At 35.6% G+C, this 15,420-nt stretch overlaps 1 protein-coding gene across 1 annotated transcript in view; it reads left to right on the forward strand.

Annotated features, from left to right (window-relative positions):
• The first annotated feature begins 381 nt into the window (after window positions 1–381).
• Window positions 382–15,420, forward strand: part of LOC131843104 (dual serine/threonine and tyrosine protein kinase-like) — a 44,612-nt gene continuing 29,573 nt past the window's right edge. The window contains exon 1 of the mRNA XM_059191701.1: window positions 382–540. The gene's annotated coding sequence lies outside the window, so the exon portion shown is untranslated. The remainder of the gene's footprint in view (window positions 541–15,420) is intronic.

The raw sequence follows: 15,420 nt of genomic DNA on the forward strand, positions 1-15,420 counted from the left end.
TACACAACTACATGCAATATGCATGTTATAGTTGCTTTTCTTATAATATGCCTTTTAAAATAGCAAAGATTTTTAAATTATTTTATTTGTTATTTTACTATTTTAAATAGGTTTTTTAATATTCTTATATATTAAAAGTATGCAATCTATAAAATTATTATTAAATTATTACATATATATATACATTTGATGTACTCGTATTTTAAAATTAACGAAACAATTGGAGATGTGTTATTTAGAAACTATATCATGACAACATTGATAAAACGTCAGTGCTGTCATTCCTCATTGAACTGACACTATTTGACTGACATAGTTGTTGATGTACATTCAATCAATCCATCAAAATTAAGCGAATTCCACTTGACTAGACTTCACTGTTTGTTATTTTTATTTCCTTGTACTTTCATTCGGTATTCGCAAAGTGAAAACAATATACACGGACTGTGTTTCATTAAAATTCTTTTGTGTTTCACTATGACTGTGTTCGCGTACACCGAAGTTTTATTAAGCCTCGTCTGATATTTATCCTCTTGCAAGGTAAGCGAAAACAAACGTATAACTACAATAATACTAATAAGGTGCAGATACTTATTTAATTCGCGTGTTCCAACAGTTTACTTTGTAGAAAATTTACCGCCAATAACTAATTGGAGTTGGTTTCTAATTTGTTTTCATATTACCCTCAAAACTTTACAGAATCGTGTCGGAATACGCAAATAAAGTAGTTAAACCGGTTATGCTGTTATTTGCACAATTTGTAAGGCTTCAGTACGTTTTCTTAATGTATAGTCGCAGTGTTCAGGTTGTACAGAATTCTGATATTGTTTTTAACATGAAATATCAAGACATAACAATAAAGTAACTGAAATTATTGCTGATTGAAAAAGGAAAATGTATGAGAATTCGTCTAGTCTGTTTGTATGCATTTGTGTATATTAATCTAAGAAGTAACTTTTTGTATAGGTTTGTTGTGTTAGTAGGAAATTTATATAATACATTATCTCTTCTTCAGTCGTTCACTCTTGGCAGAGTGGTCGTGGCTTTCATATTGGTATATTTTGTGATATGGTATCGTTGTGGTCCTTGGCGAAAGAGCTCCTTACAATTTGTCTCCACCTGGTACAGTTTTTGGCTGAGAACATTGTACCATGGAGTGCTGTGTAGCCGTTCTTATACTGTCAGTCCATCTTGTTGGTGCACCACATCTCGAGGGCATCAATTTTCCTGCATTCTTGCATCCTCACTGCCCAAGTCTCTGCACCATAAAGGAAAATTGGAAAAACTAGTGTTTTCATTAAGTGCATTTTAGTGTTCTACGTGATATTACGGTTTTTCCATATCTTCTGCAACTTGGTCACGGCTGTTCTCGTGATAGCGCATCTCCTTCAATAATACATTATATATATAATACATTATACATACAAACAATCACAAAAAGAATCATTGTAAACCAACGTGGCACATCGAGTAACCCAGTAACTCAACGCTGCCAGTAACTTATTTATTTATTAACACTTTATTGCACCAGAAATTCAAACAATTAAACAAAGAACAAACAAATATTAAGAAGATTTGTTAGAATTTTGCTATTTGTTACTCTTAATATATTATTTAGTTCTGGTCAAGATCGCTGAAAGGCTTTGGATGGGAGCAGCGCAGGACCGATCGTCGTGGCGATCTTTGGGGAAGGCCTATGTCCAGCAGTGGACGTCTTCCGGGTTGAGATGATGATTATAGTTTTATTACGATCGGTTAACAAACTAAAAAGTTATAAAAGTATGGACCTGCATACTTTACTAGTACTACAATAATAGTCTTTGGATAGAATATTCAAATTCAAATTCAAAAATAATTTATTAAGTAGCTAGCTAGTAGTAGTTCTATAAGTAACTTAAGTTACTTCTTATTACATCAGATACCAGCCAAAAGAAGTCCCGAACAAACAGACTAGACAAAAATTGTAAAAAATGTTAGTCTGGTGTATGTACCGTATTTATATTCATATGCATGTAATAAAAAACGGTTATTTCAATATTACAAACAGACACTCCAATTTTATTTATATGTATAGATAGCTTTACTTAATGAATATCTTTTTATCGATGATAATGGAAAAGATAATAATGGATTCCAGCATCCTGCCATGCTTAACTTATGCAAGCCAAACATGGGTATATATGGAAAAATTAAAAACAAAGTCCTGTCCTGTCAGCACGCAATGGAGAGATCACGATGTACTAAAGCTACGCGTGGAATACATAAAATATGGGACACAGTCATTTTTAAGAAGACAAAATAAAAGATGCACTTCAACATGGCCTAATAGTGTGATATTATATATGGAAATGGGCAGGTCAATGAATAGTCTATCTTATACAAAAAGAATTACAAAAGGTGAACTTACCAACTAACAAAGTGGCGGGGACCGACAGGAAAAAACTTTAGGTCGACTCTATATATATATATATATACATTAAAGAAGTGGCCTCAATTTATTGGATGATTGTGGCTGTAATAGAGGGACCTTTTTCTTCAATGGAACAAGTTGGAGGAGGCAATTTTTTTACCCACATGGGACCATATATATAAAGAAAATAAATTAATAAAAAAACTTAAAATATTAGTTACAATTGTAATATATGGACATATGCACTAACATTTTGTTATAATTAATTTTATAATAAAGCTTTAATAATAATAATAAAAAATGGAATGGCACTCACGCCTGTGCTAACGGTTTACGCTGGTGGGGCACCAGTGTCGGATAAGATGAGCATAAGGTCAGGTCACTTAGCACATCGTCAAATTTACCAAGAATTTATCATATATGGTATATATATATCCGCGGAGGTACCTATTCAGAAAAAAAAATGGAATATCTAATACATCTGACAGAATCCTAATTTTAAGTAGCAGTTTTCATTGCAGTTCCACTACTGTTGGTAATAGTGTGATATTATATATAGTCTCTGGGCTTATTCAATGAATAGTCTATCTTATATTTAAAGAATTATCAAAATTGGAACAGCAATACCCGTAAATACCCTGAACTTCTATACTTACAAACTTTACCTCTATATATATATATATACAACAATATGTTTCCTCAATTTATTGTGTTTATTATTGTTTAATATTATAATACAGGGGTGACCAACCTTTTTCTTCAATGGGCCAATTAAAATTTTCAATTTTTTTGGCGGGCCGCACCTAAACTAGCACAATAGTAATTTACAAAACTGTATTTGTAATGAAGATTAGAATAAAAAATATATTAAAAAAAGCAAAGATTTCATGTACCAGTTTTAATGTAAAACAAATACTCGCGCAGACGCACCGAGTTCTTATTATATACTAGCTGTACTCGCGACTTCGTCTGCGTGGAATTTAAATTTATTTTTATAAGCCTAAGTTTCTTGTAATTACATCAGCTACCTGCCTCAAAAAAAAATCTCGTGAATATATATCGGTCCAATTTCAGAGATTAACCGCTACAAACAGACAGACAGACCAAAATTGTAAAAATATATTATTTTGGCGTATGTACGCTTTTTTTATATACATTCATATTTGTAGTAAAAAACGGTTATTTCAATATGATCAGATAGATAATGAACGAGACGCCGACAAGTCAGTAGCTCGTGTGAAAAAAATGTTTCGTTTTAGTATGCACTATAGATTCTAAAACCATTTTGTTATAATTAATTTTGTAACAATATATAGATGGGAGAAATTTAAAAATATAAATTCAGTTTTAGAAATGCTTGACGCCAAATTATGTTTTTTTTTATGGATAATAGGTGCTCCCGCCTACGCTAACGGTTTACGCTGGCGGGGCACCATGGATTATTGATAAGATGAGTATAAGGTCAGTGTGGAGAATCCCGTCGTGACATATTCACCAAGAATTTCCAGGGAGAACTGCGTGGACGTCAACCTGACATGGTACATTGCTAGCAATAAGATCATCAATCCACATTACTAACTGTCCCCTTTCCCCCCCTAGCATAAATAGGTAAATAGATAATAATTTTTATTTGTATCTTAGTACACACATATAGGCTCAATTATAACATCACATGACAAGTACCTATAATATAACAATTCAATAATGGTAAACTCACATGTGTATGCTACAGCAATACAAAACTCTTGAAAATCAGCGTCGTGGTTTTTGTCATGGCATCCCTTACACACACATCAGTACACAGTGACTCGGTGACGATGCTCCGCAGTGGTGGATACGCATTTTTTTTTTTCATTTTTATCAATGTTTTTGGTATATGTGTTTATATATATTATTATCTTTTGTTTGATTTTCTAGTTCGCATTTTTTTTTATTTAATTTTTTTTCTCTTAATGATTTGTATTGTATTTATTATTTCTATTTATATGTTATAATAACTTATATGCTGCCGTGAGCATCGTCATTGTTGTGTTGTGATGTGTGATAGTAATAAATATTCTATTCTATTCTATTCTAAAACATCTATGGGACACAGTCACCTAGATACATCAGATTAATAATTGGATTTAATAATGTCTAGTAAGACAGGAATGAGGACCATGTCTTATGGAAAGTGTATAATATGAATGTGGATGGATGTGCGCTTGACGCTGGGGGACGCCTAGTAAAAAATGATAAAGAAAAGATGGATGGCTTGTGTGAAAGATGATATGAATAAAAAAGATAAATGTTTAGATATGACGACCGATAGAGAGCAGTGGAAGAGAATGACATACTGCGCCGACCACAAATAATGGGATAAAGGCAAGGCAATGATGATGATGAATGTCTAGTAAGACAAATTCAATATTGTCTACTAGGCACTGATAGATACACACATAGACACTTATCTAAACTGTGTCACCCCACCTTACATTTTCCTATTGTTATTTATTATATAAGATCATTATTTCTATGTACATATTGTCAGTTTATCATCATCTGTAATATACATCGTCTCGACCAACAACATCTTATTATTCACCCGCAACATGGTATATAGCTCAGTGTGGAGAATCACTCAAGGAGCAAAACACTGATTTTCAGCTAAATATGTTTAAAGGACCGCATCGCCCCGCGGGCCGCGTGTTGGTCTGCCCTATCCCTGCTATAATAGATATTACTGTTTCAGTTAATTAGTAGGGGTATTAATTGATTTAGATTTTTCCTCCATTTGCTTTGTGACGCATAATATTCTTTCTTATTAGCTGTCAGTAATATTGTGTATAAAAATTGCTACCTGCTATTTGTCCCTAAAAAATGAGTGCTCCCGGCCTGCGCTTGACGCTGGTGGGGCACTAGTCAAAAATGATAAATGTATAAAAAGTGCTCCCGCCTGCGCTTGATGCTGGTGGGGCACTAGTCAAAAATGATAAATGTATAAAAAGTGCTCCCGGCCTGCGCTTGACGCTGGTGGGGCACTAGTAAAAAATGATAAATGTATAAAAAGTGCTCCCGGCCTGCGCTTGACGCTGGTGGGGCACTAGTAAAAAATGATAAATGTATAAAAAGTGCTCCCGGCCTGCGCTTGACGCTGGTGGGGCACTAGTAAAAAATGATAAATGTATAAAAAGTGCTCCCGGCCTGCGCTTGACGCTGGTGGGGCACTAGTCAAAAATGATAAATGTATAAAAAGTGCTCCCGGCCTGCGCTTGACGCTGGTGGGGCACTAGTAAAAAATGATAAATGTATAAAAAGTGCTCCCGGCCTGCGCTTGACGCTGGTGGGGCACTAGTCAAAAATGATAAATGTATAAAAAGTGCTCCCGGCCTGCGCTTGACGCTGGTGGGGCACCCGGCCTGCGCTTGACGCTGGTGGGGCACTAGTAAAAAATGATAAATGTATAAAAAGTGCTCCCGGCCTGCGCTTGACGCTGGTGGGGCACTAGTAAAAAATGATAAATGTATAAAAAGTGCTCCCGGCCTGCGCTTGACGCTGGTGGGGCACTAGTCAAAAATGATAAATGTATAAAAAGTGCTCCCGGCCTGCGCTTGACGCTGGTGGGGCACTAGTCAAAAATGATAAATGTATAAAAAGTGCTCCCGGCCTGCGCTTGACGCTGGTGGGGCACTAGTCAAAAATGATAAATGTATAAAAAGTGCTCCCGGCCTGCGCTTGACGCTGGTGGGGCACTAGTCAAAAATGATAAATGTATAAAAAGTGCTCCCGGCCTGCGCTTGACGCTGGTGGGGCACTAGTCAAAAATGATAAATGTATAAAAAGTGCTCCCGGCCTGCGCTTGACGCTGGTGGGGCACTAGTCAAAAATGATAAATGTATAAAAAGTGCTCCCGGCCTGCGCTTGACGCTGGTGGGGCACTAGTCAAAAATGATAAATGTATAAAAAGTGCTCCCGGCCTGCGCTTGACGCTGGTGGGGCACTAGTCGAAAATGATAAATGTATAAAAAGTGCTCCCGGCCTGCGCTTGACGCTGGTGGGGCACTAGTCAAAAATGATAAATGTATAAAAAGTGCTCCCGGCCTGCGCTTGACGCTGGTGGGGCACTAGTCAAAAATGATAAATGTATAAAAAGTGCTCCCGCCTGCGCTTGACGCTGGTGGGGCACTAGTCAAAAATGATAAATGTATAAAAAGTGCTCCCGCCTGCGCTTGACGCTGGTGGGGCACTAGTCAAAAATGATAAATGTATAAAAAGTGCTCCCGCCTGCGCTTGACGCTGGTGGGGCACTAGTCAAAAATGATAAATGTATAAAAAGTGCTCCCGCCTGCGCTTGACGCTGGTGGGGCACTAGTCAAAAATGATAAATGTATAAAAAGTGCTCCCGCCTGCGCTTGACGCTGGTGGGGCACTAGTCAAAAATGATAAATGTATAAAAAGTGCTCCCGCCTGCGCTTCACGCTGGTGGGGCACTGGAATTTTAACATCCATTAATATTTTGACTTAAAACTGGTGGGGCTCTAGTCAAAAATGAACATGATATAAAAAGTGCTCCCATGGTATGCGCTTGACGCTGGTGCGCTTCACGCTGGTGGGGCACTGGAATTTTAACATCCATTAATATTTTTATTCTTAAAACAAATGAATGAAATTTAAAATAAATACAAAGGAGGCAAGTCAGTTAAGTCGAGTGCTCATGGGCGGCGGTAACTTAGCATCAACTGTATGGAAACCTTCAAGAAAAGGGCTCAATCCTTCTTAAAAGGCTAGCAACGTACTTGCAAGTCCTCTGATGTTGCAAGTGCTCATAGGCGACGGTAATCACCTATCATCAGGTGAGCCGCAAGCTCGTTTGTCCCCTATGCTATAAAGAATGTATTGCTCCTTATGTAATAGCTTTTTTTTTCGAATTACTCTAATGCAGTTGGCCGCAGCTGGCCTTTACAGCTTCATCGGATGCTAGGGGCCAATGCTGATGGCACTTCTGACTGGACTTTTATTGGCAGGTAGCTGATGTAATAAGGAGTAACTTAGGCTTATAAAAATAAAGTTAAATTCCACGCGGACAGAGTATCGAGTACAACTAGTACATAATAAGTACGCGTAGTTTATCTTTTAATGCTGGAAAGTGTTTTTTTTTTAATTCATACTGTTTTTTGACATGTGTGTGTGTATGTATTGATGTGAATAAAGTAAATATCTATCTATGAAAAATGTTGCATAAACGGGTAATGTAATTTGACCAACTAGTTCTGTATCTACACAATAACAGACCGTCAAACGTTTAACATTATGATTGCTCACTAGTTTACAACACCGGAAGCTGTTAGGATTTCCCCGAGTAGAGAAACTAATTGTATCTAACGATACATAATAGTATGTTAAACTGTTACAAAATAAAAAACACATTAGGCCATTGTTATAAAGTTACTATTAATAATTGTACATTGGTTATGATTGGACATTTAAGAAATTGTTATATTTAAATGAGACTTACTTTTTTTGTGTCTAATTGATATACTCCTAGCTGCACCCGTGACTTCGTCCGCGTGGAATATAACGTTATTTGTCTAGAATAAAATAATGTTTTCTAAAATACAAGTAGCCTAAGTTACTCCTTATTACATCACCAACCTGTCAAAAAAATTCCCAAAAAAATCGGTCCAGCCATTTCAGAGATTAGCCGGAACAAACAGACAGACAGACAAAAATGGTAAAAAATGATATTTTGGTGTATGTACCGTATTTATATTCATATGTATGTAGTAAAAAACGATTGTTTCAACATTATAAACAGACACTCCAATTTTATTTATATGTATAGATTGTGTTGAAGAAAGTTTTACGAATAAAGGGGTTAGAATAAGGGTAGTTTACATAGATTTTTTTAAGTTTCAGTAACACCTTTTTCAGTTGACAAGCACATTGGTTTGTAATCGAAGTTTCGGTTTATTATTATTATTACTATTATTATTATTATTAATATAGGCGAATTGAGAACCTCCTCCTTTCTGGAGTCGGTTAAAAAATCGGTTTTTTTTTCTGGTAGTAATATCATAAATGTATATATTACAAAGACGATTTTTATACGATTTCACAACAAACAGCCAGACTTTTTGGTTCTGATGGTAAAAGGATCTGCGCTCCTACACCCATTTTTGCCTGTTTTAGACTTTATATATTTTTTTATATATGTATTGAATTGTTGAGATAGCGTAGGCGTACAGTACAACAAAATGTTCTTGAGTGCTTTAATATTTCCTGAAGAGAACGCGGGATATGCTCTTCACTATGTACAGACAGACAAACTGACAGTTTCCTCAATCTGCCAGAAAAGCTTTTCAAATGGCTTATAAAACACTTTCTTTGTAAAAAAGTTAGAGGTGCTATAAAACTAAAGAGTTCATACATGATAGTTAAGTTTTTTAACAATGTAACTTTAAATTCATATTGCTGACAATGTTATGTGAACAAAGATTGTGATGTCGCATGCCTAATCCTTGTTAATGTGTATTTACTTGCAACAAGTTTTGTTACTTACAACTGTGCTTTAAAAGAGCAAAACGTAAGTTTCTTGCTCATTATTCTTGCGATGAGTCTGCGATCCGAATGAGCGGTAGAATAAAAAATAGGACTAATCGAAATTGCTTATATTAAGTTTATTCGAATAAAGATTATTTCTATTTCTATTGTAATGATATAGGAAGTTACTGTCATAATTTTATTTATGGCAGAGCATTATCAACTTAGCGACAAGTAGCAATAAGGTTACAAATGATAACCCCAGGACAAATACCTCTAGAAGGATGCAAAACAAAATAATTAATATATTTTTCAATGACTCTTTCACTAAGATTATTTTATTTTCGCATCGACTGGCGACCATGACCTATTTAACAACTTTATACCGAGGGAAAGAGAATTGTTAGTAATGTGGACTGATGATAATAATAATAATCTCAGGACAATTCACACAGCGCCATCTAGACCCAAGTTAAGCTAGCTAAACCTTGTGTTATGGGTACTAGATAACTGATACATAGATTTTTTTTGTAAATAAATACATATTATACATAGAGAACACCCAAACCGATACAAACAATCATACTCATGAATACAAATGTTTGTGCCGTGCGAGGAATCAAACCCGCGGCTATAGGTCGTAAAGCGGTGTGCTAGACCACCCAGGTCGTCAAATATGATCTTATTGTTAGCAATGTACCATGTCAGGTTGCCATCCACGCGGTACCTCCTGGAAACCATCGTGATAAATTCTTGACAAATTTGTCACGATGTGCTAAGTGACCTGACCTTATGCTCATCTTATCCGACACTGGTGCCCCACCAGCGTAAACCGTTAGCGCAGGGAGTGCCATTCCATTATCATCGATAAAAAAAAGTAATTATCATCCACACAAGGGCCCAGGCGACTGACCGAAGAAAACCGAACGAGCAGTTGTCTTGGACTTGGACAACCGACTTTGTTTGCGTTTACAGCTTGTTAGGTATAAACAAAAATGAAATTTGACTATCTGTGAGTAATATGTTTTGTAGTTTGAGTAGTCATGCTCACTAAAATGTCCAGACTTGTGGCGGCGTGGTGGGCCGGGTCATTGGGCTCCCTAAAATATGGTCGAGCGCAGTGATGGCTGGCTCATCCGTCATACTCGTGAACGGGTGCTGCTTGTAGGGACTGGTCTGCTCTAATCACTATGACTGATTTCTTGGTTGGTATATATTCAATATTTTTTCTATTTGAGTATTTAATTGAATTAGTGCTAATTGGTGGTTTGTATTCACACACTTAAACTTAAAAATGTAAAGTAATAATAAAATTATTTAAAAGAGCAACACGCAAGTTTCTTGCTCGTTCTTCTTGTGATGAGACAGCTTTATCACGAGCGGTAGATTAAAAAATGTAACGACTATTCAAAAGTGCTTCAATGTAAGTTTATTTGAATAAATGATTTTCTATTCTATTCTATTCTATGCATTTAATGAAAAACTGTTAATTTGAAATTCAAGTTCAAATTTCAAGTTTATTTATTTATATGGTGTACCTAGATGTGTTTTTTTTATGAAATTCGTAGTCATTTTTAATATGTTTAGATTTGGATAGACATACATTATAGATAATCATTATTACATAGACGTAATCACTATAGATAAGAGATAAGAGTGTCTATCTCAACTTATTAATAGTGAACCAATTACATCAAACTGTCGATAAGATATTTTTTACAAATTACGGGGGTTTGGAGCGGGGGAGAAAGGGGCGGTTCTTTTAAAAGTTATAATTATACCCCTGGACTATTCACACAGCGCCATCTAGTACCAAGCTAAGCAGAGCTTGTATTAGGTACTAGACGACTGATATAAATACCTAGATAATTTTTTTCGCGGGTTCAATTCGCATGGCATAAACATTTGTATTCATAAGTATTATTGGTTCTATCAGTCTGGCTGTTTTCTATGTATATCTATATATTTGTATCAGTTATCTAGTACCTCTATAGCACAAGCTGTAGCTAGTTTAACTTGGGTCTAGATGACGCTGTGTGAATTGTACTGAGATTATTATTAGATTATTGGTATACTATAAGCATTTTTTTGTTCTATAAGTATAAGCGCTGACAATGTTATCTGATTGAATAGAATAGAATAGAAACTCATTTATTCAAATAAACTTACATTGAAGCACTTTTGAATAGTCATTACATTTTTTTTAATCTACCGCTCGTTCGGAAAGCTGTCTCATCACAAGAAGAACGAGCAAGAAACTTGCGTGTTGCTCTTTTAAATAATCCTTGTAAGTTTACATTTACAAGTCGAAACGTGTGAATACAAACTACCAACCAGCACGAATTTTTTTGAGTCAAATATAAATATACAATAAGATTAAATCAGTCATAGTGATAAGAGCAGACCAGTCCCTACAAGCAGCACTCGTTCACGAGTATGACGGATGAGCCAGCCATCACTGCGCTCGACCATATTTTAGGGAGCCCAATGACCCGGCCCACCACGCCGCCACATGTCTGGACATTTTAGTGAGCATGACTACTCATTCCACTCGACCACGTCACAGCTACAATTGAACAAAGAATGAGTGCGTAGCGGTTTCTATGTTGATTGCCGCTTGCCTTGCTTATCTGCTAATTTAGCCTCCGAGATTAAAAAAACAAACTGTACTATAATATACAATCATTTTTTTTCGGACTACTCCAATGCTGTTGGCCGCAGCTGGCCTTTACAGCTTCACTGGACGTTAGGGGGCGAGTGCAGATGACACTCCAAACCCGCGGAAGGACTTATGGAACAGCTGAAGAACCTCTCTTCAAACCGTCGTAATTTCCATCTAAATATTATTCAAAATTCAAAATTCAAAATATCTTTATTCATGTAGGTCTATTACAGACTCTTATGATATGTCAAATCTACCGTCAGTTCGGAATGATATCGAGATGAGAAGAACTGACAAGAAACTCAGCTCGTAATTTTTTCAAATAATAGTGCCTGACGGATATGACTTTAGTCTGAGGGCACCACTATGGGGTTCGAACCTCGGCAAGTTTCAGCGAGCATGACTGTTTCAGGTTACTCCACTACGTTAATTATATTATTTACAGCATAGGCTGTACCGATCACAGTTTTCACCCATTACAATATTAAATTTACATTATTTAATTTACAATATGTCATTATACATGGTAAATACCCAGATCGATACAAACATACTCATGAATACGATCCCCGTTTGAATTGGACGGGGGATCGATCAGAGGGGATTTTCTTTACTCCAGAACTTCATTTGAATGAAGATTATTTCTATTTCTATTTCAATTCACCGGCTGCCACACGTAATTAGTGTCTCATTTGTAAACAAACATTCTAATTCAACATCATTATCTAATACAGGATGCGTTAACCTTTCTCCATGATTCTGATAAAGAACACTTGTCATCTGTACTAATACTGGCTTTTTCCCGCGAATTCGTCTGCTAATTTATAGACAAAAGATATCATTGTAATATAGATATGAATATGTATAATTGTAAATATGTATAACATTTGTTTGAATAGAATACAAGCTGGTATTTAAATAAAATAGTATTACTGTTAATCAGCGCTGGAAACTATTTCCAGCATTATGCTGAGTTGTGGTCCACATTGACTCCGTTTTTTAATGTGTAAATTATTCTTGTATTTCTTATGTTATTACTGTAAAAACGAGTTAAGAAAAATTCTATTCTATTCTATTAATATGTACAACATTAGAAAAAAATACGAGCTGAGTTTCTTGTCAGTTCTTCTCATCTCGAAATCATTCCGAAGTGACCGTCACTTGACATATCATAAGTCTGTAATAGATCTACATGAATCTTCCATCAATTCTTTTAGTTATTGATTCAACACGACTCCATCTTTTTCTTTATTCTGCTTGATATAGCTGTGTCTTGGTCTTCCCCTTCCTCTCTTTCCATCTATTTTTCCTTCGATACTTTATATACCTATACATATAAATAAAATTGGAGTGTCTGTTTGTAATATTGAAATAACCGTTTCTACTACATGCATATGAATATAAATACGGTATGTGCACAAAAATATATTTTTTTACAATTTTTGTCTGTCAGTCTGTTCTAATCTCTGAAATGGCTGGACCGATTTTGACGGGACTTTTTTTGGCAGGTAACTGTTGTAATAAGGAGTAACATAAGCTACTTTTATTTTAGAAAAGTAAAGTTAAATTCCACGCAGACGAAGTTGCGGGTACAGCTACTTCGTCCTGTCGTATCAAGTGCCCCAACATTTTTCCACACCTATTCTCAATAATGTTTAAGATCTCTTTTCTTTAACCCTTTGCAGTACTTCTTCAGTTCTTATTTTATCCATATCCATTTCATTCTCCTCCATTAAAAATAATCCCTCACATCTATCTGAGCATTCGTAACTCTACCACATGTACCTACCTCTTTATCTTATACTAGCTTTTGCCCGCGGCTTCGCTCGCGTTAATTTATCCCCTTAGGGGTGGAATTTAACAAAATCCTTTCTTAGGAGATGCCTACGTCATAATAGCTTTATGCATGCAAAGTCTCAGCCCGATCGGTTTAAAATTGACAAAGTTTCATACAAAGTTTCATCCCCTATTTTATCCCTTTGGGGGTAGAATTAATCAAAATCCTTTCTTAGCGGATGCCTACGTCATAACATATACCTGCATGCCAAATTTCAGCCTGATCCGTCCAATAGTTTGGGCTGTGCGTTGATAGATCACTACGTCACTTTTGAGTTACATATATTATATATATAAAATTCTCGTGTCACAATGTTAGTTACCATACTCCTTTGAAACGACTTGACCGATTTTTATGAAATTTTTATATGCATATTCAGTAGGTCTGAGAATCGGCTACTTTCTCATTTTTCATACCCCTAAGTGATAAAGGTTGTCCACACATATATTTTATTTTTTATTTTTTGGGCAATTTTTTTTATGTCTTCAAAAAATACTTATAACCCTAAATTTTCACCCTTCCATCACCAACCCCTATTCTTTTATAGCGTTATTAATTTATATGACAAAACAACGTTTGCCGGGACAGCCAGTGATGGTAGAGTACCATTATCAAATTAGTACTAATATTGGGGGAAGGGGATTGTTAGTAATGTGGACTCATGACCCCATTGCTAGCAATGTACCAGTCAGGTCGACCTCCACGCGGTTCACCTGGAAACCGTCGTGATAAATTCCCGGTGAATTTGTCACGTTGGGCTAACTGATCTGACTTCATGCTCATGAATCATTTGTGACTCCGCCAGCGTAAACCGTTGCGCAGGCGGACGCTTGTCCATTATCACCATAAAAAAAAAGAATGTGTGGAGAATACCTGCAATTTTCATATATTTACGAGGCGGTGGATAGCAAGATGCAAATTGACGGTTGTTAGACAGAGACACGCTAATTCCACGTTTCCTACACGCACGGACAAACATTTGTATTCATGCGTAAATAATTGTTTGTAGATTGTGTTAACGATAAGACATGTGTATGAATGTTTGTATCGGTCTGGGTGTATATATGTATGTATTTACAAAAAAAAATCATATATATTATACACGGTGGTCGATTCGATTTTTTCATCTTTCATCTCCTATATATAGGGTATAGAGGATGATGTATAAATCTTCTTAGATTTTCGAGTGATTGAACTGAAATTAAAGATTGGAGCTACTATGATGAAGACTTAAACATTTTGTATCATGGGAATAAAATAAGGGATGATGCAGGATATAAATGTATTAGTTTGAACCTATCTGTACCAAATGGAACGAATAAATTAAGATGCACTAAATATTTTTTAGTTCTTAAAATTTTAAAAAACATAACGTTAAATTCCACGATATTGTTCTATTAAAAATAGCAACACACAAGTTTCTTGCTCATTCTTCTTGTGATGAATCTGCATTCCGAATGAATGGTAGAATAAATATATGAGTTTATTTGAATAAAGATTATTTCTATTTCTAGTTGATTGCTACAATGGATACGACGCAAGGTTTGGGACTTTTTTGAAGGGGTAAAGGGGGGGGGGGGGGCTTAACTCACTCAGACTTTTTTACACAAATTTGAACTGAAATGGATTTATAAAATGTTTGTAAACGAAACTGAACTCGTAATAACCTGGTTTTTATTCAGAACTTAAAACATTAATAATATAAATAAAAGCTGAGAGAGTGAGACGATAGTGATGATAATAATAATAATAATAATAATAATAACACCAGTCACATAATACACACACGCTCATACATACACGCACACACTCACACATACACACACATACTGCACTTACTTGGTTTTGGCCCGTAAGTGTGAAAAAAAACAGCAAAAGCTGAGAAATTGCGACAAAAATGCAAATTTGAATTTAAATGAAATAGTATTATTGTAAATATGTACAACATTAAAAAAAAATACGAGCTGAGTTTTTTGTCAGTTCTTCTCATCT

The sequence above is a fragment of the Achroia grisella genome, unplaced genomic scaffold (assembly GCF_030625045.1).
Source record: "Achroia grisella isolate CSIRO2021 unplaced genomic scaffold, CSIRO_AGI_Agris_v1 utg2786, whole genome shotgun sequence".
In the NCBI taxonomy this organism is placed as follows: domain Eukaryota; kingdom Metazoa; phylum Arthropoda; class Insecta; order Lepidoptera; family Pyralidae; genus Achroia; species Achroia grisella.